The sequence below is a fragment of the Rhinopithecus bieti genome, unplaced genomic scaffold (genome assembly GCF_001698545.2).
Source record: "Rhinopithecus bieti isolate Rb0 unplaced genomic scaffold, ASM169854v2 scaffold_11944, whole genome shotgun sequence".
Lineage (NCBI taxonomy): Eukaryota > Metazoa > Chordata > Mammalia > Primates > Cercopithecidae > Rhinopithecus > Rhinopithecus bieti.
Window position 1 is genome coordinate 5,021,559 of NW_016807378.1, and position 22,028 is coordinate 5,043,586.

Sequence of the window (22,028 nt, forward strand, 5' to 3'; positions counted from 1 at the left end):
TCTTCTCCGAGATATATGTGGATTAATTCATTTCATCCTTATAACAAGCCTGTTAGAAGGGCACTATTATTAATTCCACTTGACTGAAACTGAGGAAAATCAGCCAGTGAGAGAGAGAGTCAGGCTTTGAGCCCAAGAGTCTGAATTCTGTCTTAGCCCTTGTTGCTCAGCTGCCTGTCTGGCCTGGGGAAGGGGAGTGCTCACCAGAAACAGGGGAGAGTCCTTCAGAAGAAGGAATGTCTGACTCCTCAGTGGCAGCAGGAGTACAGCGCCTGCTGTTGGAAAGGCCACTCCTGGGAGAGCCTCCCACCCTCCTCGGCCCCCTCCCCCCGCTCTGTTCCCAGACTCCTCCTTTCCCTGGAGCCGCTGCCCAAACTCATCAGACTCGGGAGCTGGATGCAGATCCTTGCACACACCTCATTCCCTTGTCCCTCCAATGAAAAAGAGGCAGCATGGTGTGCTCCCAGAGCCCACAGCCCCTGGGCTTGGCTTCTCCCACTTACTGGCTGTGAACTTGGACAGCTCACTTAACACCCCCAGGCCTCAGTCTCTTCATCCATAAACTGGACACTAGCAATGCTTCACAGGTGGCCGTAGTGAGTTACCATGCATGAAAGCATGTTATAAATTGTTTAGTGTTAACCAACATTCAATCAGTTTGAATTTCAGTTTATTTATAATGAGGACGAACTCCTTGAGAGCTTGAGAGCATGGACTCTGGACCCAGACAGATAACAGGCAAGTTACTGAACCTGTCTCAATTTCAGTTTCCATATCTGTCAAATGGGCATAATGTGCTGGTACCAGCTAGAGAGATGATGGAAGGCATATGCAAGATGATGCATGAAAAATAATAGTAAAACGTTTATATGCCTTTAAATAAGTTAATATATAATAAGATCACTGAAAATCACCTGGCGTAGGTTGGTATTAATTCTTTTCAAACCAGGGAGAAAAAGATAATGCCGTGTAAAATACTTAGCTTTGTTTCTAGCACATGGTTTGTGCTCAATCAATACAGGCTACTAAGGTAATGTTATCACTGGTGTTGTTATTGTTATCAGTAATAGTATGAACATAGAGGGGCTAGTGATTCCTATGCACATTGGGGCTGAGCAGCACTGCCTTGGGACTCAGCAGGACTCTGCCTTTCTCGGGCTGGACTTTATGCTGAATTCCCCGTAGTCTCAAACCTTGCAGGGCTTGTTTCATGAACCTACAATCTATGCCATTGCATAAGACCCTGTGTTCAGAAGGGGCTGTTCTCAAAAAGGCTCCATGCTTGGTTTAATGCTCTGCTATTGCTGTCTTGAAATTCTTATTTTTCAGTAAGAGGCCCCACATTTTCATGTTGCACTGAGCCTGGCAAATGATGTAGCCAGTCCTGCTGCCTGCTACCCTGGGACCCTCTAGGACTGGTGCCTAGAATCTACCTGGACCCTGTCACCTTCCCTCCCTCAGGCTGATTCCACTTCCTACATCCTGAACACCATATTTCTAAAGCACACAGACACCATCTTGACCCTGACTGCAGCTCTGGCAAACTTGTGAACTGAGGTACAATTTGGCAGTCAGGCCACAGGGATTTGTCCTCCCAGAAGCTAGACTTGCTAGAACCATATCTGAATTGGCATACCTTTTCTTTTCTTGTAGGAATCACCTTCTTAGCATTTAAATGTGCTAGAATTATGCACAGTATTTTTAACTTGCCTCATCCCATTAAATTCTTCCTATAGCTGATAAGGTATATATTATTTTCTTGTTTTACAGAGAAGGAAACTCAAAAGTTTAAATAGCATGCTTCAAATGAAGTAACAAATCAGAAGTCACACCAGAATATAAACACATGTGTGTTCAAATCAACAGCACTTGGGCTGTCCTATCTCATTGTACTCAGTGGTCCTTTCCTAGGACTAAACTCAGTTCCCTCCCACCAGCAAACCTACCTGCTCAGGGACTGAGATCTCTGCACACTGTCCTCCCCACACCGTTTCTCTGGAGGTCCCCACTCTCCCAGGGTTAATGTAGGAGACATTCCACAGAAGCACACAAAGGCTCTATATATTAGGTCCTTGTGGCTGTGTGACAAAGAAGCCACAAACTTGGTGTCTTAAAACAAGAGAAATGTATTCTTTCACAGTTTCAGAGCCCAGCAGTCTGAAATCAATATCACGGCTCTGAAATTAAGGTGTTGGCAGGGTCTTGCTCTCCCCTGGAGTCTCTTCCTCCAGCTTCTAACAGCTGCTGGCATTTCTTGGCTTGTGGCCATATCACTCCCATCTTCAAAGTTTATGTCTTTATGTCTCTCTCTGTGCCATCTTCCTGTGGCCTTCTCTATGTGAGTGTCAAATCTACCCCGCCCTCTTCCAATAAGGATCATGTGATTGCTCTTAGGTCCCACCTGGATAATCCACGTGATCTCTCCACGTCAAGATTCACCATCACATCTGCAAAGGCCCTTTTTAGCCACATCAAGTAATAATCACGGGTTCCAGGGATTAGGAAGTGAATATCTTTTGCAGGGGCGGGGAAGTTTTGTAGCCTACCAAAGTGGGCAGATATGCTAATAGCTGGGGGAGTTGGACAGAAAAAGAAAGGATTTCTCAGCCCTTTCAGAAGCATTCCTGAGCAGCCTCCAAGCAGCACAGCCTTCCCAAGAGAACTGGCTCCACTATACTTAGTTTGATCCTCTGAGGGAGGGATGGTTTGAGAAGAAAGAGGCAAGGAATCCCTGGATAAAGCCCTAAGGGCTAAAGAGCAAGAGACTGGATCTTCTAAGGAGAGCAGAATGGAAAGTTAAGCTGTCCTCAGCAGTTTCCGTATTCCTTTCTCACATGTTTCTTCCAGCTTTGCAGGTAAAATATGTGTAAAAACCATTGAATCTATTAAGAATTCTGCTCTGAGACCATTGTGTTTTCAAATAGTGGCTAATAAACCTTCTTCCTCCCATTATCCTTTGAGGCTATTATTCTTTTTCCCCCCCTCTCATTACTCAGCTGGAAACCTTCTGTTTCTGCTTCCCCTCCTTATGCCTAGATTATCCCTCATCCTTCCATGTTGGGAAAATCACTCCCAACCCAGGAAACCCTGAGGGGCAGCATTCAGTCACGCTCAAAAGCTAAAATGTACAGTAACTATTTCCTGAAAGAAGAGGGGCAAGCATGACTACAAAACAGATGCTCTTGGAAAAGGCAAAACCCCCGAGGAAAAGCCTCAGCTCATACCTGAATCTGTGCAGGAGGAGGCGCCTCTGATTAGCTGCACCTGGGCAGTGCCCCAGTTAGCTGGGGGCTGGGAGGGGCAGTTAAATTCAGGGCCTTAGATGGAACACAAAAGGAGGCACTGAAAACTGAGGCAAACTATGGAATGAACTTTTATATTATTTTATATATGCTCACACATCCAGAGTTGAGTGTTACGCTGTGGCAGATGAGAGGTAAGGATTTAACCACCAGCCCCTCTATATTAGACACTGGTGCAGCCTTAAATCAGGAGTGGCTGGGCAGGGTCTCATCTAATATTGCCCAGCTCTGTCGTGTGATGCCCTCCCATTTGTTTCACCTTTGTTTCTGGGTCGGGATAACCTGGTCTTCCACATCCTGGCACCAGGGTGGACATACTTACTGCTCATATTTGTTTCTTCAAAGAGCAGACTTTGTCAGCTAAGCTCCTGTTGTTCTCACTAAACCTGACCCCATTAGCCACTGCACTAGTTTGTGCAGGAATTTTACCCTTTCCTTGTTTAGAATGTGTCAGTCAGAGTTGGACCAGAGAAGCTGAACTAGTAGGAGAGATAGAGAAAGAGAGGGGCAAGGTGGTGGGGGTAGCGATAGAGAGAGAGATTAACAGCTTTTACAGGTCATTGACCTATGCATTGTGGGAGCTGGTTAAATAGTCCAGGTAAGACCGTCTCTGTGTCTGATGGTGGTGCTTAAAGACCACAAGGCAGGCATCAGGAAGTGAGGATTATGAACAGGCTGGAATCCCACAGGCACAAGCTGGGACCTCACAAGGACAGGCTGGAACCTGCTATGCTTGTTGCCTCTGACCTTGGTAAAGAGGAAATCCTGCATAGACCAGACCCTCAACCCTGAGCTAAATACTCACACCTGGCCCAGCTATTGCTTCACACCAAGGACGTGAGTCAGCAGGTTAACAACAGTGTTCATGTGCTACATGATGGCTACTGCCTTTTTTGCCTCCCTTTTGCCCCCAAAAATCTTTAGAGGATCTCCTAGTTCACCCACCTCAACCAGAAACACATGCAAAGGGAATCCTTGCATGTCAGCAAGCAAATTGACACGTTATAAAGCCAGCACAGTGTCTTAGGTCAAATGTCCCAGAAAACAGCTATGAGATGGAGCTGTACATGCAGGGGATTTACTAGGGTGTGTTCTTGGGAGTGAAGGAAGGGGGGTGGGATGGAGGGAGAAGGTGAGCTGAGAGGCAGTTGCAACAGGAACTGATTCTGTATGGAGCTGGGATGGCTTTCAGCGTTGTCTGGAAGGAAGGTAAGGCTGCCTCGGGGAAGAGTGCATGACTTTGGGAGGTAGAGGGCAATTTCCAAAGGGGCCTCAGCTGTGAGCTGTCAGCAGCCACTACTCCCAGCTGCTGGAGGAATGAGTGCCTCATTCCCAAAGAGGGGATCTGGACGTATATGACAGTATCCAGTACAACCTGCTTCAACCTGCCTGTGATGAGTGTGGAACCTGCCTGTGATGAGTGTGGAAATTCTTTGTTGGAAGAGGGGTTTTTAGGCGGGTAGGAGATGAATGATTCTCTCTGTTACTTGAAGTTCATTTATTTGGTGGCTTTTTCCTGGTACTCTGTTTCCAAATTTTTTCCCATCTACAATGGCTGGAGTAGAAATTTTCCACAGCTTCCCTGGTACTTTTCTGTTCGCCTGCTTCATGCCTGCTACATATGATTACATGGATGTTCCTCCATACTTAGGCCTCCCTCAGAGAACCTGGATTTGGGGAATGTGGAATTCTAGCAAGTAGTATAAATTTTCTGAATTTCCTGCCAAGTGAGCTTGGAAAGCCAGGGCTGAGGCCACGCCTTCAGAAAGGCTGCCTAAGAATCTCATTCCCTTTGGCCCACTTGGGGGTGAGGTGTGTCCGGCTCTACCCTCTAAGTCATGTTTTTAGTAACAGTGCAGATCCATAAGTGACAGAAAATACCAGGTTGCCATATTCTCATTTCCCAGAGCCACGAAATCACCTCTTACACATTACTATTCTTAAACATCCTCAAAGTAAAATTATCCTTAGAATTTGAGAGTCATACATACATAAAAGTGTGAACAAGTACAGAAAATAAGTCCATCCTTTCAGTGCCTTCTATGGCAGTGAATGGCAACAGTCTCCATCTAGATGTACAACCCAGAATCCAAGGACTCTTCTCAGCACCTCCCTCTCCTGCAGCCCCCATATTACAAAAGACTGTGAATCCTCCCTCTTAAAGAACTCCCCAGTTCTCCCTCCCACTTCCCTCCTTCTCCACTGCTGCCTCCCCGCCCTCAGACTGCCATGGCCCCTCCTCTGGGTCCCTGTAGTGGCCTCTAAATTTGTCTGCTGGCATCTTCTCCTACCCCCTTCCAATCTGTTCACCATTCCACAAATACAACAGAATAGTCTTTTTAAAATACAATTTTCATTTTGTATTTCCTGTCCTTAAATTCCTTCTCTGTCTTCCTACCTATTTCAGTCAGAATAAAAACTCAAATTTTAATGTGGTCCACAAGCCCCTACAAGGTTCTTCAAGGTCCTGCAAGGCCCCAGGCCTCGTATTGCCCCTGGCTGCAATTCACTGGCTGGTTTCCACCAGTCTGGCCTTCTCTCAATGCCTTCTCTGAGCCTCCCTTCTGTCATTTTCACACCCTTGCCTACTTAACAGCTGCTGTGGTTTAGTGGCTACTCGTGCAGACTCTGCAGTCAGACTGACAGGCTTCGAATCTCCAGCTGTCTAGTACCCTCCTCTTTTTTTTTTTTTTTAACTGTGTAGTCTTAGACAATTGGCAAAAGCTAACTGTATCTCAGTCTCCTCATCTGTGAAATGGAGGCAATAATAGAACATTTAGCTAGACAAATAAATGACTCAACATTCACAGAGCACTTAGTGTGTGCTCAAAAATATTAGTTATGGTCATAACTCATCCTTCAGTTCTCAGCCCAAGCACTTCCTCAGGGAGGTCATCCTGGCAGGCCTTGGCCAGGTCAGGGACCCCCCAGGTGTTCCCATAGCTTCCTGCCCCTTCCTTTCACAGCACATAGCATAGTGTGGTTCTGTCTGCCCTCTGCTCTAGGTCAGAAGCCCCTTCAGGGCAGAAACACTGCCTGTTTGCTCGGTACATCCCCAGAGCCTGCCCCATTTCTCAAAATAAACATTCCCTTTTCTGGTGCAGTTGGGAGGGTGTGGGTACAGGGTATGGCACATGCTTTCTGTCACCATAGATGGAGGTGGAAAGTTGGGAGGCAACAGAAGACATCCAAGATGTGTCCTGGGGAGGCCTCCTCGTGGCTGACGAACACTGTAGGAATGGTCCGCCCAGTTCTAGTGAGCCCTGGGAGAGGCATTAAATCAACCCCCAGAATGTCCCCCAGATTGCTGTGCAAATCCATCTGGTGCCTCCTCACCCAGCCTGCAGACTTCAGAGTGGGACCCCAGAATTGTATCAGTGTTCCACTCGTGGCAGGCAGCCCTTGCCCACCTACAGTAACTCCCGGCCTCATGAAGACACACCTGGCACGTCCAGCCTGGCTACAGAGTTATGTTGTTTTGATTTCCACGTCTCCATTACAGAGCACATCCACCAAGCATCAACACTCCTCTGCATCTGAACCACAGAAGAGCTGCAGCAATGCCTCTGTTATAGATTGGGAAGACTGAATTCAAGTCACAGCATTGCCATTAATTCTCTGTGTGACCTTTACTGGTCATTTCAACTCCATTATTCATTTTACTTCTTTGTAAAATGAAACGTTGAAACAGATGACTTAGCTCCAGCAGAGTACTATACTAGGCTACCCCTCAGAGAAACTTCTCCCCAGGACCCACCACACTGATCTCAGTTCTCAGTACCATGGGATCCTACTCAGCATACACACGTGATCGGACTGAGGGTGGACCCCTCACCCAAGCTGGTTCTTCATTCACAGAGACAGTTCTATGGTGCTGAGTATTGTAGCTATAGGTTAGGAGAAGCCAGGGCCAGACTGGTGCCCATACCAGGCAGAACCTCACAATAGGGGAGGTTAACTACAGGCCCTAGGGAAGGAACTGGTCTACCAAGAGAAGACTAGAGCAGAGGTGGGCACATGGCACCAAACAAAGAAAAAGAAGTTACCTGATGACCTTCAGTCTCTGTGAAGCCATTTGTAATTCCTCTACAATTGGGTGTCTGGACATTCCCCTCTGTCTCTTCACTTAAGGGGAGTTTAGATGGTCTCTATTCTCAGTAACCAAATGATTGTGGACTAAGGCATCTTCTCATATTGGATGTTAATTCAACAAAACCTCAACCAGTAAGAGTGCGATGATCATGACAGCTTTAACCTTCCCAAAGACCTCTGTCTTCACCTACCTTATTTTAAAGCCAAACGGCCCAGGAAAATTGATGCTGTAGGAAGGGTTTTCATTGTACAAAATGAGGAACCAAGACCCAGAGAGGAAAACAGACTCAGTCAAAGCCACTCAGTGAGTTAGTGACAGTCAAGGTGAAAGCAACACTCTGCCCACTCATTCTAGATCACATCTCCTGCTGTGCATCAGGGCCTCCTCTTTACCCTGGGTCCACTCTTCCCCTGGCCAGGCTGTTACAAAGTCAGAGCTGTCTGCAGACTTCTGCATGGAACAGGATTTGTCCCTGGTCTGTTATGTGTTCTGGAGAGTAACAAGATGGAGACCATGGAGATGCTGGAGTTGGGGGCTTGGGTGCAAGGGAAAGTTTTGCAGACACTGAACTGCAAAACAAGACGATAGCCACACAGGCCAGAGAGCTCAGCTCTGCCTCCAGGCATGGCCTAGGGGAACACCCACAGGTGAGGGGATGCCTCCCTAATGTGGAAATGGGGATTCACATTGACCAGCCTGAGACTGCTGCACTGGACTCCAGTCGCAGGAGATCCCCCCAGGACTACGGGCTGCACTGGAGAGAGGAGCCCAGCTGGGAAATCACCAGAAACCCCCACCTGAAAATCACAGAGCCTGGAGAGGGTGGTGAGGCGATTTCTTAGTAATTATCCAAAGACCTTTTGTTCTATTAAATATAGCCTCAAGAGAAAAATAAAAGATAGGACTTTTTAAAGATGCCATTCCTATGAACAAAAAGTCATGTATTTGGAACAGATACAGATACACTACAATAAAACATATCATTTGAACCACTGTTATCTCTGTAGTCTCACTATCAGGCACAGGCATGGCACAGAGCAGGTTCTTTACAGAAACAAATGGGTGCTTCTCTGATCCCAGAACTAGTTTAACTTTAAACACTCCTATTATCCCATTTTATAGATGAGAAACTGAGGCTTTACAATCTGAGATCACACAGTTAATACATGTAGTCTGCAGCCACGCTCCAGAAGCCTTGGCTTAAGTTTCAGGCTATATTTGATGGTCTCTTATCTTTGAATAGGACTAATGCAGGATGTGTAGGCTGGCAGAAGTCTGTAGAATTTGCTGAGTCCAGAGGATCTTGAAAGGGGCCTGGCATCTAACCATACAGCATACAAATACAGACCTTGTAAAGATGTTTGTCTTGTCCACTCTTGCTGAGGGGCCTGAAACATGTTTTCCACCAGAGTCTGGACCTTTTCTGTTTGTTTGTTTGTTTGTTTGTTTGTTTTTGGCTGTCCTGTGTATGAAAGAGCAAGGGACAGAGTCAGGGACACCTGGATCATATTCCGGGTGCAGGTCTCTTCCCTTCTCTGGACTTCAGGTTCCCGCCCCCACAACCGCCCCCGACCTTAAGACACAGGTAGATGAGATGGCCTTTCCTGTCTCCTCTCACAGTCTCTATTTTCAAATGACTCTCATGGTTCATCTGAATTCTACCCACAGAGAAGCTTATTTAAGCTTCAGGTTGAATATTTCAGCAGCTGGCACATGGTAGGCCCTCAGTAAATGTCCAGAGTGATTTAAGTGACGCCTCGGGCATCTAGAATTTCTCACCATATCTGTGTCCATTCCTATAATTTCCTCACACTCGATGAGCCATGTGGACTGTTGTAAAGCCTATGGTTTATGAAAAATAGTTCAGGGCTCAAATCCCAACCAGGGGGCACAAAATCCCTGGGAGGAAGAGCCCATAATGTCACTGAGGCTGGCAAAGAGACAGCGTGAAATAAAACTAGACCAACCTCACTCATAAATATAAATGTGCAAATTCTAGACAAAATGCCAGGAAATTGAATTCAACAGTATATTAAAAGAATAATTTACCATAGCCAAATAGGGTTTACCGAAGAATGCAAAGCTGTTTTAATATTAGTAAATCTGTTTATAGAACATATCAATGGGTCAAATAAGAGAAACCATATGATTATCTCAAGAGGAGAAGGAAAATCATTTATGAAGTTTCAAAATCCATTCCTAAAGCGAACTTTCTTTAAAATACTAGAACTAAATGATACAAGTGGACAGTGATGGGAATGTTTTTAGTGGGAGGGCATTCTGCATCTGAAGGTTTTCCAATGTTTGGGAAATTCCCCGCTTTCTGAGTTTGGGTGGGAGGCAGAGCCATCTTTCACTGTAGAAGTGGAAGAAAGGCCAGGTGCTCACTGTCCTGGGTATTGGCCCCCTCCTGCGGCAACAGTGAGGCATTTAGCATAAGCTCAGATTGGGGAGCAAAAAAGCCAAGCAGCAGATAGTCTTTCTTGGCAGTTCCAGTAATAGCAGCAACATCTGTTTCCAGGGACACAGTGATAGAAGCATAAGTAGCTGTATCCGGGCCCTCGGGACCAGCAGAGTTGGTGTTTCGAGATGTGGCATCCCATGGTCAAAGATGGCGGCAGCCATTCCTCTTGTGTTCCATGTCATGACCTGCACTGTGGTGCCAGCTGCCCAGGAACCCTTTGTTCCTGACTTCCTGGTGATTCTCTGAACCATCCAGAATCCTGCCAATAAATTTATTTTTTGCTTAAATCAGCCATCAGTTTCTGTTGCTGGCAACTAAGAAATCTTAAAGACACAGAAGGTTATTTCTTTAACATAATAAAGAATGTCTTATTTTTTAAAACCTGTGGCCAGAAAAAATACATAATGTCATTCCTATTAAAACAAAGAACAAAACAATAATTTTTGTTGACTGCATATCTCTTTTTTGAAAGTCAGGTTTACTGAGGTCCAATTTGCACACAATAAAATTTATTCACTTAAACTGAACAATTTGATAATTTCAGCAAATAAATGCATCATTTGAATACGATATTCAATATGTAGAGCATCCATCACCCCAAAAATTTCTTGCAAGCTCCTTTATAGTTAATGTCCTCTTCCACCCCAGCTCTGGAAACCACTGATCTGATTTCTCTCTATATAATTTGGCCTCCTCCAGAATGCCATATAAATAAAATCAGATGGCAGCCTTCTGAGTCCTGCTTCTTTCACTCACCAAACTGTGTTTTGAGATTCATCCATGTTGTTGCATGAATGATATTTCATTGTATTAATGTTCCAAAATTTGTTTATTCCATGATTGATGAATATTTGTATTGTTTTCAGTTTGGGATTATTATCAATAAATCTACTATAAACATTTCTGTATAGATTTTTGTATAAACACAAATGTTTTTCTTAGGTAAATATCTAAAAGTAGGAATGCTGGGTCATATTAAATAAGTGTTTAACTTTATAAAAAACTGTCAAATTGTTTTCCAAAGTGGCTGTGCTGTTCTGCATTCCCACCAACACTTTCTGTGAGTTACAGTTGTTCTGAATCCTCACCAGCACTTGCTATTATCAGTTTTTAAATTTTAACCATCTAGTAGATGTACAGTGATATCTTGGTTTGACTTTAATTTTTATTTTTCTAATAATTGATGATTTTGAGCATCTTCTCATGTGTCTACCTCCCACCAATACATCTTTTTTTGGTAAAGTATATGTTTAAACTGTTCACTTATTTATTTATTTGGCTATTTGTCTTCCTTTTACTGAGTTGTAAGGATTCCTTATATATCCTGAATATAAGTTCTTTGTCAAATTTGTGTTTTGAAAATAGTTTCTTCCAGTCTGTGGCTTGTCTTTTCATTTTCTTCAGAGTGTCTTTCAAAAAGCCAAAGTTTCCATTTTGATAAAATTCAATTTATCAATGTTTCAGTTTCATTCAATTTATCATTCTTTCATGATTTTTGCTTTTTGTGTCATATCTAAAAAACATGTTACCTAACCCAAGGACACAAAGATTTTTTTATCTTACACTTTCTTGTAAAAGCTCTATAGTTTTAGCGCCCACATTTAGTCTATGATTCATTTTAAGTTAATTTTTTTACATAGAATGAGAAAAGTGTCAATGTTCATTTTGTTTGCATAGGAATGTACAAATTTTCCAGAACATTATTATTATTTAACATCATTATAGAAGTTCTGGTTGGCATAATGAGATACAAAACATAAGTAAGATGTATAGTTATTGGAAAGGAAGAGAAAAACTATCATTATTTATAGTCAATATGGTTTTGTATCCAAGAAGCTCAAGAGAATCTACTGAAAACACATAGAATTAATAAGAATTCAATAAGATGATTGATTACAGAATAAACATGCAAAAATCAATAACTTTTTAGTATACTAACAGTAATTATATAAAGAATATAAGAGAAAAGAATCCCATGCACAATAACAGCGAAGACTTAAATGCCTGTAAGAGAAAATAAAAGAGAAAGACAAAGAAAGTGCAAGGCCTAGATAATGAAAATCAGAACATTTTGTTGAGGACATAAAAGAAGTTAACTAAATATAAATGTGTCAATATCTTATATGCAAAAACTCAATTATATAAAGATATTAATTTTCCCAAACGAACTTATAATATTAGAGTTTTCTGGGGAACATGACAAAATGATTCTAAAATTCATCTGGAAGTATGAACAGGAAAGAATCACTGAAAAAGTGCATTGAAGAGCAGCAAGGAAGACCAGATATGAAAAGTATTTTATAAAGATATCATAATGAAAATATTGTGTTAAGGACCCAAAATCAAATAGATGAATCAATATGCTAGAATGGCTAAATTAGTCTGAATCAGAACATGATATATATGAAAACTTTATATATGATGACCGAAACATCACTAACCAGTTAGGATCAGGATTTATTGCAGGATAGCAAGAATGGAAGAAAGGAGACCAGTTCACAGGCTATCAGAATAGTCCAAGAGAAATACAACAGCAGAGAACTTCTCCGGGTTCCTAACCCAAAGCTGTTCCATGGCCCTCAGGCAAGTAGAACCACCCTCTGGGGAGCTGGACATCCCAGGCTGGTGGGCAGGGGTGCAGAGGGGATGGAGCACATCCAGGGCCCTCAACAACAAAGTTGAAATCTATCCCAGCTGGCAAAGGAAAAAGACATAAAGGGCCTTTAGCCATTTCCACAGATGGAGCAACAAAAGGTGAATTGGAGCTGAGAGGTAATATGTTGATAACTGACACAGGATGCAAGTGCCAAACCACACTTCCCAAACACGTTCAGTTCGGAACACATCTGCTAACATCCCAATGGCCAAAGCAAGTCACCTAAACAGGTTCACAATCAGTTGGGTGGGAAAGTATGGTCTGCAGAGAGATGGGGAGGAGGGTGAGTATCTGGCATACAATAATCTCAGTGATCACAGAAATAGTACTAGTGGAATGTGCCAGTGCATTGAAGGGGAAGGTAAAGAATTGGGAGGACGTTATAGCTTAGATGTTTGTCCCCTAAACCTCATGTTGAAATTGAAACCCCAATGTTAGAGGTGGGGGCTAATGGGTGGTGTATGAGTCCTGGGGGCAGACCCCTCATGAATAGGTTGGTGCTGCCCTAGCATTAATGAATGAATTCTCTATTAGTTCCTGGCTTGTTAAAAAGAGCCTGGCACTGACTCTCTCTCTTGCTTCCTCTTTTGCCATGTGATCTCTGCACAGGCTGGCTCCACTTCACTTTCCATCACGACTGGAAGCAGCCTTAAGCTCTCACCAGAAGCAGATGCTGGCACTATGCTTCCTGTACAGCCTGCAGAGCCATGAGCCAAAGAAACCCTTTTTCTTCATAAATTACCCAGCCTCAGGTGTTCCTTTATAGTAATACTAAACAGAATAAGACAAATGTGTTTTAGAGTTGAGATACAAGCAAGCCCCTGGGTGGATGATAAGGCTATTTACTAATGTTGGAAGGACTGGAGGATGAACAGGTTTGCTGCGTAAATCAAAAGCTTTGTTTTGGATTTGTTAAACATTAACATCTAGAAGAATATATCAAATAGGCAGTAGACATGAGTCTGACTCAAAGGCCATGTCTAGAAACATAAGCATGATAATCACCAGCCTACAGAAAGTGTTTTATGCCATGGATCTGCTCGAGGTCACCTGGGGAAAGAGTGTAGCTATAGCATCAGAACTTTCCAAAAATAGAGCCCTGGGCACTCAATATTTCCATAACAGGTCAGGGAGAAGGAATCAATAGAAGGACGGCAAAGGATTCCTAAGTGTTGTGGAAGAATACTAGGAGAGTGTGGTATCACTGGAGCCAAGAGAAAAGGGTTTGAAAGAGAAAGGAGTGCCAAACTGAGTGCATCACTGCTGGGAATTTGCATAAGATGAGAACAGAGATGGGGCTGTTGGTGACCCTGGCAAAAGCTTCATAGGAGACCAACTCTACAAAGCACTGTGCTAGGCGCTAGAGATAAAGAGAGGAGGAAGATACATTTCTTGCCCTTTAGGAAATAGCAGCCTGGTGAGGAAGGCAGACATGTGAATAAATCATTGCAATACAGTGTGATAAATCTTGTAATAGAAAAATGTTTTCCTAAATGTGTTCCACTAAACACTATTTGAGGGAGATGTTAATCAGAGCTCTAGCAACAAAGTGTCCCAAGGCCAAATAAACTTAGCAAGTGCCACAGACTAATCCCCATTTCAGAAGACTCCCAGGACACACTAATATTTTAAAGGTTCTGAGAAATTCTGGAGTAGAAATGTATGACTAACTTTGTTTCATGGTTAAATAAGAAAAGATTTAAGTGGAAGATTTTATGTTTTGGCATATCAGTTAACATCCTCCAGACAAGAACAGTTTTTTTCTGAACTCCAGTTTGGGAAGCACTTAAATAATATATTAATGGGTTGGGGATGCCTGGGGGCAGCTCTATATTTTTGCTTGGAGAAATCAGAAGCAGTTACCTGGTAGGAGAAGCTGTTGGAGTCGGCAGCCTGCCTAGGGCTGAAACCTGTTCCCTCCCAGATCAAGAGTCCAGGAACTTTATGATGACTTTCTAATGATTCGAATGTCCTGTAATACCACATGTGGGCCACATGACCAAGCTGATAGACAAGCAGGAAACACCCATCCTCTAATGCGTGTGGCACTGCTGCCAAGAGGGAGACAGAAGGAATACCAGAAGACAGGAGGAGAGACAAAGGGAGAATAAAGCTCTTTCCAAATCCAAGGAGGCAGGACCCTGAAGGAAACTGGAAGGAAGCCTCTTTGTAATGACGTGTAAGACTTGCTTTGTTAACATCCTCAGAACAGAAGGAAAAGATGTGGCTTCTCTCCAAAACACTTTCATCACCAGAAAGTCTGGCGGCAAAATCTATAGAAGTTGCAAGCCTCTTTAATGCAGAAGGCTACACAATGCTTTGGAAAACAAATAAAATACAGATTATTAGGTCTGCAAGCACCCTGAGAGCTCACAGGGCCGAGAGGAATCAGCTGAGGGCCAGAAAGAATGAGTAACTTGCTCGGGTCTCCTCACCAACAGGACTGGAGCTGGGACTGAGAGCTATCATGCTGCAGGGCCAACTGCAGAGCTCTTGATGCTATGTGCTGGGCTCAGGAATCCAACATGTTGTCCCTTGGGATCTTCTCTGCATACACCCAGGTCTTGTCTGGCACCCCCAGGAGTTATGGAGAAGCAACATCAGTTCCATGGTAGAAGCAGCCACAACTGAGAGAGAAATAAAAACACTAAAGCTGGTAGAGTGGTCTAAGGGGCAGACTCTCTCACCCCAGGAATGAAGGAGCTGTGTTTCCCCTCCATGTGCCCTGGATCCTGGGGCCCAGCATCACGGAGAATGGGAACAACTGCCCCAGGACCCTCAGTGACCCTGTACCACAAGACACAGTGGCTGAGCTCATAAACCTGCATTCCCTGGACAACCGCTCACATGTTGCAGCCAAGTTGAGAGGTGTAGCTTCTCATTAATTTGCCTATTTCCCCAGAGGTAGAAAAATTAGGGAAAATTAAGTCACCAGCTGAATCCTCAGCAGTTTCAGGTCTTCTTCAATTTTTCCCTGACAACTAAGGCACTGGAGGCAGCAGAGACCCCATTAATACTTCACTGCACAAACACATGCTGCTAAAGAAAAATCAATTTGTTAGTCTATTCACAGGTGTTTTCTGAAGGGTCATCCTCAGGCAGGTAGGGAGTACAAAGAGAGTGAGGCAGTGGGGTTCACATTCATACCTACTGGTGGGGAATAAGAGAAAGCCCCCATCCTGGCAGAACAGGGGCATGATGATGAGGAGCCTGCCAGGAGGTTGAGAGGTGCAAGTCACAATGTCCAGAGGCCATGGTAAGCCCAGGCATGGCTGGAACAGATGCCAGAACCTGGTGGGCTGTGGCAATGGGAGTCCAGAGAGCAGAAGGCACTCCAGGAAGATGGTTCTGATTGAGGGTGAGGACCTAGAGTTGAGCACAGGGAGAGTGAGGCAGAAGTCTGGACTTTTGGACTGAGATAACATGGTGAGGGTAGGAATGTGAGAGTAGTTTTTTGGGTGGTGGTGGTGTTGTTTTTCCTCAGTGACTCAACCCTGAGAAAATTGTCAAGTAACCCCTTGTCTTGATCAATGTTGGAGAAGCCAGGTCTGCCCTTAAAGTTTCAGTAGTTCTAGCTGTGGGAAATGAGAGCCACCAGGGCATAGGAATTGAATCCCCTGGATATAAGGGGACCCCAGGGGAACTATCCTACCTTCTCTTCATTGGTCATCTGACATTTTGGAAGACTTCTGCTGAACACAGGATCTGTGCTTTAAAGGGTCTTATAAGTCACCACCTTGGTGTGAAGGAATAAAAGAATATTCTATTTGAAGCTGTTTGCTTTGCAAAGAATCAAATTGCTCTCTGACTGGTAAAGAACAGAGATGAAGGTTATCACAATGACACAGAAAGACCTTATATGAAAAGGGGCAGGGTAGGAAGCATAGCCAGTCCCTGCAGGGTTTGCACCTAGTCATCTCAGTCTCTCAAAGGCCATAGGGGCTCTCTAATTATATTTCTACTTCATGCTTCTCTTGATCAATCAGCTTCCTCTGCTTACAAATATTGTACACAGCTCTCTAATGGGATGGCTGACCTAATCCTGACTCTAGATCACTCCTAGTCAAAAGAGCCTACCATCAATTGGCTACAGGCCTGTGTCACTACATCCAAATTCTTCAGAACCTGATTGATGATTGGCAAGTCAGTGGGTCACTGGCAAATGGCAAGTCAATAGGTCATTACTCAATAGATCATTAACCAGAAATTAGATTGACCATTTACCAACTATTGTCAAGGAGGGTCTGTTCATGTAATACGTGGACTGTCCCTTACAGGGGATGCGTGCAGGACATATATTGAAACACAAATAGCATAGAATTGGATAGATGCTGACCATCAGAAATGCAGGCTTACTGCAAGAATTTATAGCAAAACACATATGGTCAGCCTGAGTAATGACGCCTCCACCCCCTGCCAAAGTCTTCCACATCCTAATTCAGAAGCCATTGATGCAGGATTTTCCTCTTGGTCACTTTGCAAGCCAGGACCTCCAGCTGGCAATGCCCCACCTAGGCCTCACTCAGCCACACTATCTGCTGCAGGAGATGGCTCACCCACTCAGCCCACACAGGTAGAGTCTGGCTTGCACACCAGTTCCTGAGTTCTTGTCCTGTATCCAAGAAGAATGAGGATGCGCTGACAATTGAAGAGCGAGCAAGACAGGGAGATTTATTGAGTGATGAAACAGCTTTCAGTGGAAAGGGAACATAGGGTGGTCTCCCTACCCAAAGGCGGGAAAGTCTCCTTAATATGGCTGAGTCGGGGGCTTCTTATGGGCTCAGAATGGGGAAGGGGCAAGCCATAGGTAGTCTTGGAAAAGGCAACATTCGATTGGTTAAAAGGCATTATTCAGAAAGAATCTCTCAGGACAGGGCAGGCAAACAGGAACAGAAGTTCTTACTGGGGGTCACAGGTTTCATCTGAGACCAGCAGCTCAGTCTTCTAGCCTTCAGGCTGTTTTTGGCTTGAAAGTGGGGTTTCATCAGGGACCTGCCTCTATCAGCCTAGGCATTTGGCTGCCTCCTGTCACTATCACTATGAATATGTTACCTTATATGGCAAAAGGGACTTTGCTGATGTGATTAGGATCTTGAAATGGGGAGAGTTTCCTGTTATCCTGATGGACTCAATGTAACCACAGGATCCTTTCAAGAAGGACGCAGGGTCAAAGACAATAATAGATATGACCACAGAAACAAGAAGGTGGTGATGGAAGCAAGAGGTTGGAGTGACGTGAGGAAAGGGTCACAGGCTAAGGAACACAGGTGTCTTCTAGAAGCTGAAAAAGGCAGGGAACTAGATTGTCCCCCAAAGCCTCCAGAATGACAGCAGCCCCACAGACACCTTCATTTTAGACTTCTGACCTCTAAAACAGTAAGATAATGCATTAGTGTTGTTTTCAGCCACTAAGTCTGTGGCCATGTGTTTCAGCAGCAATAGGAAGCTATTACAGCTGGAACATGGGATGCCATCATCCTAACTGTCCGGGGCTTCTCACAGGGAATCAGAACTATAGTTCATATTCATTCAGGAAGCAACTTGAATTCAAGCAAACCCTGCTCCATTGTGTATACCTTGCATTTTCTCTTTCCAAAAGTGAGGATTTGATTGACTAGGTTCATTGCTATGCAATACAGATCATTCTTACTGAATAGTCAGGCTAATAGGTTTCACATCAATACACCTCAGTGGGGATTGGCTTCCCTCTTGTCCAATACAAAGGGCCTGATCCAATCAGCCATGTCCAGGGCAGCAAGGTGGCAGCCAGTTAGCAACCGTCATAACCCACAAACACACACACACAAAGCACAAAACTTTACAAAGAAGAATGGGTTTAAGCTATCTGTGGGAGTCACCTGAGGATACCACCCACAACCAGTAGGGTTTAACATGCAGAAGTTTAGCAAACAATCTTGAGGTTTTAAGAGAAGAATGGCCCCTTACTGACCTCCTTATACTAACCTTGATGCTGCAGTGGTAATGAGTTAAAATTGTGAGAAGCTATGAGCTCAAGGCCTGGGGTCCCTTTCTTTGAGCCCTGTGATCACGGCCCTACTGGATCCTAATCCCACAGCTACAGGTAGTCATCTTCCATAGGTCAAAAGCAACCACTCCTCCAGCATCTCCTGTGGTGCCCTTGCCCCTGCACATTGGCTTGAAGGAGGGCACAGGATTGCTGCTTGACCAGGAATAATATTTTTAGTAGTTTAAAGAAAATAAAGAGAATCTGTTAAAGGCAGTTTCAGGTTCTGGGCATGAAAAGAGATGCAGTGCTTGAGCTTCTGGAAATCAGGAGGGCTTAAAAAGTCAGAAATATTTGAGTTACTGCCTTTGGGACTGGAAGAAACCCAAACAATTAGAGGCATGAAGGTATAGCACTCAGGGTTTGATAGGTGGTGGTGCCTCCCTAACATGAGGTCTCTGGGCTCACTGGAGCCTGACCTCATTTTCAATTGCTGAAAAAAATGCACATGATAAGCTCAGTCTGAAGATGCTTTGACAATTGTTTGAATCAGCCATTTTCCTAGAGGGTTTTGTTTTATTTATAATTATTATTTTTATTTATTTGTGTTTTTCTCTTATGATAGGCTACCTTTTGTTTAAACAATTGGGCATCCCAGACCAGATTACCTAGAAATAACCTGGTGCTTTTCTGTGGTATTCTTTAAAGGCAAGAGTATTTTTAACTCAATTTATCTTTTGTACACTCAATGACTTGTCTCAAAACAGCTCCATCAGCTTTCTTAACCTGAATCCTTGTTCAAGTTTCCTAGTCCCTTTCATTAAATTAAAACTTTTAAAGAATTTTAATTTAAGCCTTATTTGAAAAGATCATACATATCTCATGATTCCTATTAAAAATTAAGTAACTGAAATGCATACATATAAAAATATGTGTATATAATGTCATATATTATTATATACATAATATGCCAGAAGGCAGAATTTATCTTCCATGAACTAACTTTTTGTCAGAAAAAAAAAATGATAATCTGGTTTCTGGCATAGGCATGTGCAGCGCCCCCCCGCCCCATACAGGATCCCTGGGGCAGAGTCATGGACAATTTCATCTCACATCTCTCTAAGGAACGACAGATCAGCTCTGTGGCACATGGTCCCCCTCCTGCAAGGTCTGGCCTCCTCATGATGCTAAGGTCCACTAGGAAGATTCCAGAGTGTGAGTGACTTGGGGGAGGACAGTAGGAAGTCTACAGAAGGTTGGGTAGGAAGAGACCTCAGCACACCAGGCTGCATCTGAGACAAGGCAGGTCTCCCTGGGCAGCTCTGTCTCCTCCATCTCTATGTAGATCATTTCTCTGCCCCTTGTTTGGTGCACACTCCTGCCAACAGGATCTTGGAGGCAAGCTGGGTAAAGATTAGGCTGCCATGAGACCTGAAGCTGGTGCTCTATGGCGCATGTTTGGGAGAGCCCAGGATCTCCACCTCACACCCAGGCCCTGCTCGGCAGCTGAGGGCAGCTCTGTGATGTGTGATGTCAGTGCTTCTGGGCCGGGGATGGTGTGCTGAGCAGAGCTGCCATAGGCACCCACCCCTACACCTGGACATGTCATGCCTACAAACACAGGACCTGGAGAAACCACGAGCCATTCTCAATCTACCTTGGAGCCCTAACTACCACTGAGAGACTTTGCTGGTACCCCAAATCATCTGGCTTTAAGGAGCTGTCAGGAAACCGTACGAAGGGCTTAGGTGGCAACTAAGGGATAAATGGCTAATCACAGTTTAAGTGGTGCCCACTTTCTCTCTGCCCCAGTGTATTAACTTCAAAAATCGAAAGAATGGAGGGGTGCTAGTGCTGGGGGCAGGGAGAGACCCCTGCCCAGTTTCCCCTTAAACGAGAAGGCATCCAGACCCTCATCCAAGGTTTCCATGGCACCGAGAGCCCAGGGATGGTGGACGAGTCAGCATTCAGTCCAGCACGCACGGCTTCCATGGCACCAAGAGCCCAGGGATGGTGGTTTCAGTGCCTGGTGGAGGAAAGTTGCCTTTATGCACCTTCCAGCAAGGGGCTCCGGGAGTTTCATGCTGTAGAGTAGGGGGGTCAAGGCCCTGTTTTATCTCTGCAGTTGAAACAGTCACAGATGTCTATGCGCTATTTTCAAAATTTTGAAGTTCCTCGTGGAAACTGCGCATGTTTTTCTCAATAACCACTCCACTACCACTGCCAAACTAAATGAAGCAACAAGCTTCACTTTATATCAATTCAATATTTATACCAACTCTGATTATCTCTTATGGATCAGAAGCTCTGATTGGCAGTTACATATGGTTTTGCTGATAAAACTGTGAAAACAAATTTATTATTATCTGCAAATGGAGGGTATATGGCAGATAGGATTTTCCAGAGCATGACGTCTGAAATAACACAAAAGATATCCCTGGTGATGGGAAACCTGAGAACCCTAAAATAAAAACACTAGGGGCAGGGGCACGAGGTCAGGAAAGGTTGTTGGACTGGATTGTATTTGTCAAAGAGAAAAGCCATAGAGCATAGTAGAAATGTCGGGATGCAGAAGAGGAGAACTCCCGGCCATGGCCTTGCTATGTGACGGTGACCAAGTGCCTTGCCTTGGATCTTTCACCCCTGGACACTGGAGGGGTTGGACTTGCCTGATTCCCTCTCTCAGGGTCAGAGCCATGGACCCAGCCGGGGGGAGGGGGTTAGGGAATGTGGTGCACACAGGCCTGGCTAAGCTGGGCCTCAGGACAGGACTTGTAGCAGGAAGGATCCCACGTTGTTGACCCAAGACAGCAGATAGGAGTTGTTGCAGGTCCCTCTTCTGGAAGCACCTCTGAAACGGAAAAGGTGTGTGCAGGGTTTATCAGGAATTGCTCTCAGGCTCCACGCCCATGGGAGTAGTCAGGGGTGTAGGATGGGACAGAAGGAGCAGCTGAACGGTGATGCAGAAGCAGCGAAGACCTCCGCAATCCTGCAGGGAAGCTTGGGAGCTGGGATGGCCCTGCAGAGATACACTGAGGTAGGGCAAGGACCCCGGCCTTCTAATCCCCTGCACTGACTCGACATTGGATGCGCAGCCCCTTGGAAGGGGATGTGACGGGTGAGGTGGCTCTCGGCATCTGAGGGCAATCCCTAAAGACAGACTCAGCTGAGAGCTGTCAGCAACCTGAGGACTGTCTCATCTTGGACGGGTGGGGACCCCAGGGAAACCTGGACAGCGTACCTCACGCCGTCTGCAGGCACAGTGCTGCCACTACAGCCAACCATCCGGAGGGGAGAATTCAGGTGAGAAAGGCCCAGGGAGGAAGCTGAGGGAGACTCCAGGCCCCAGTGAGAAGGCAGCGCACAGCCAGCAAGGCGGACTCACCTAGCTGGGTCCTGCCTACAGACATCTTAGTCGGCATCTGCGGCCGTGGCGTCAACCAGTAGGAAACTGATTAGGACCCAACCAGGCTCAGCCAGGCTCCACCACGCTAAGGTTCTGGGCTCTCCCAGTATCTCTGAGGACTGAGCGAGACCCCAGCCTGGGC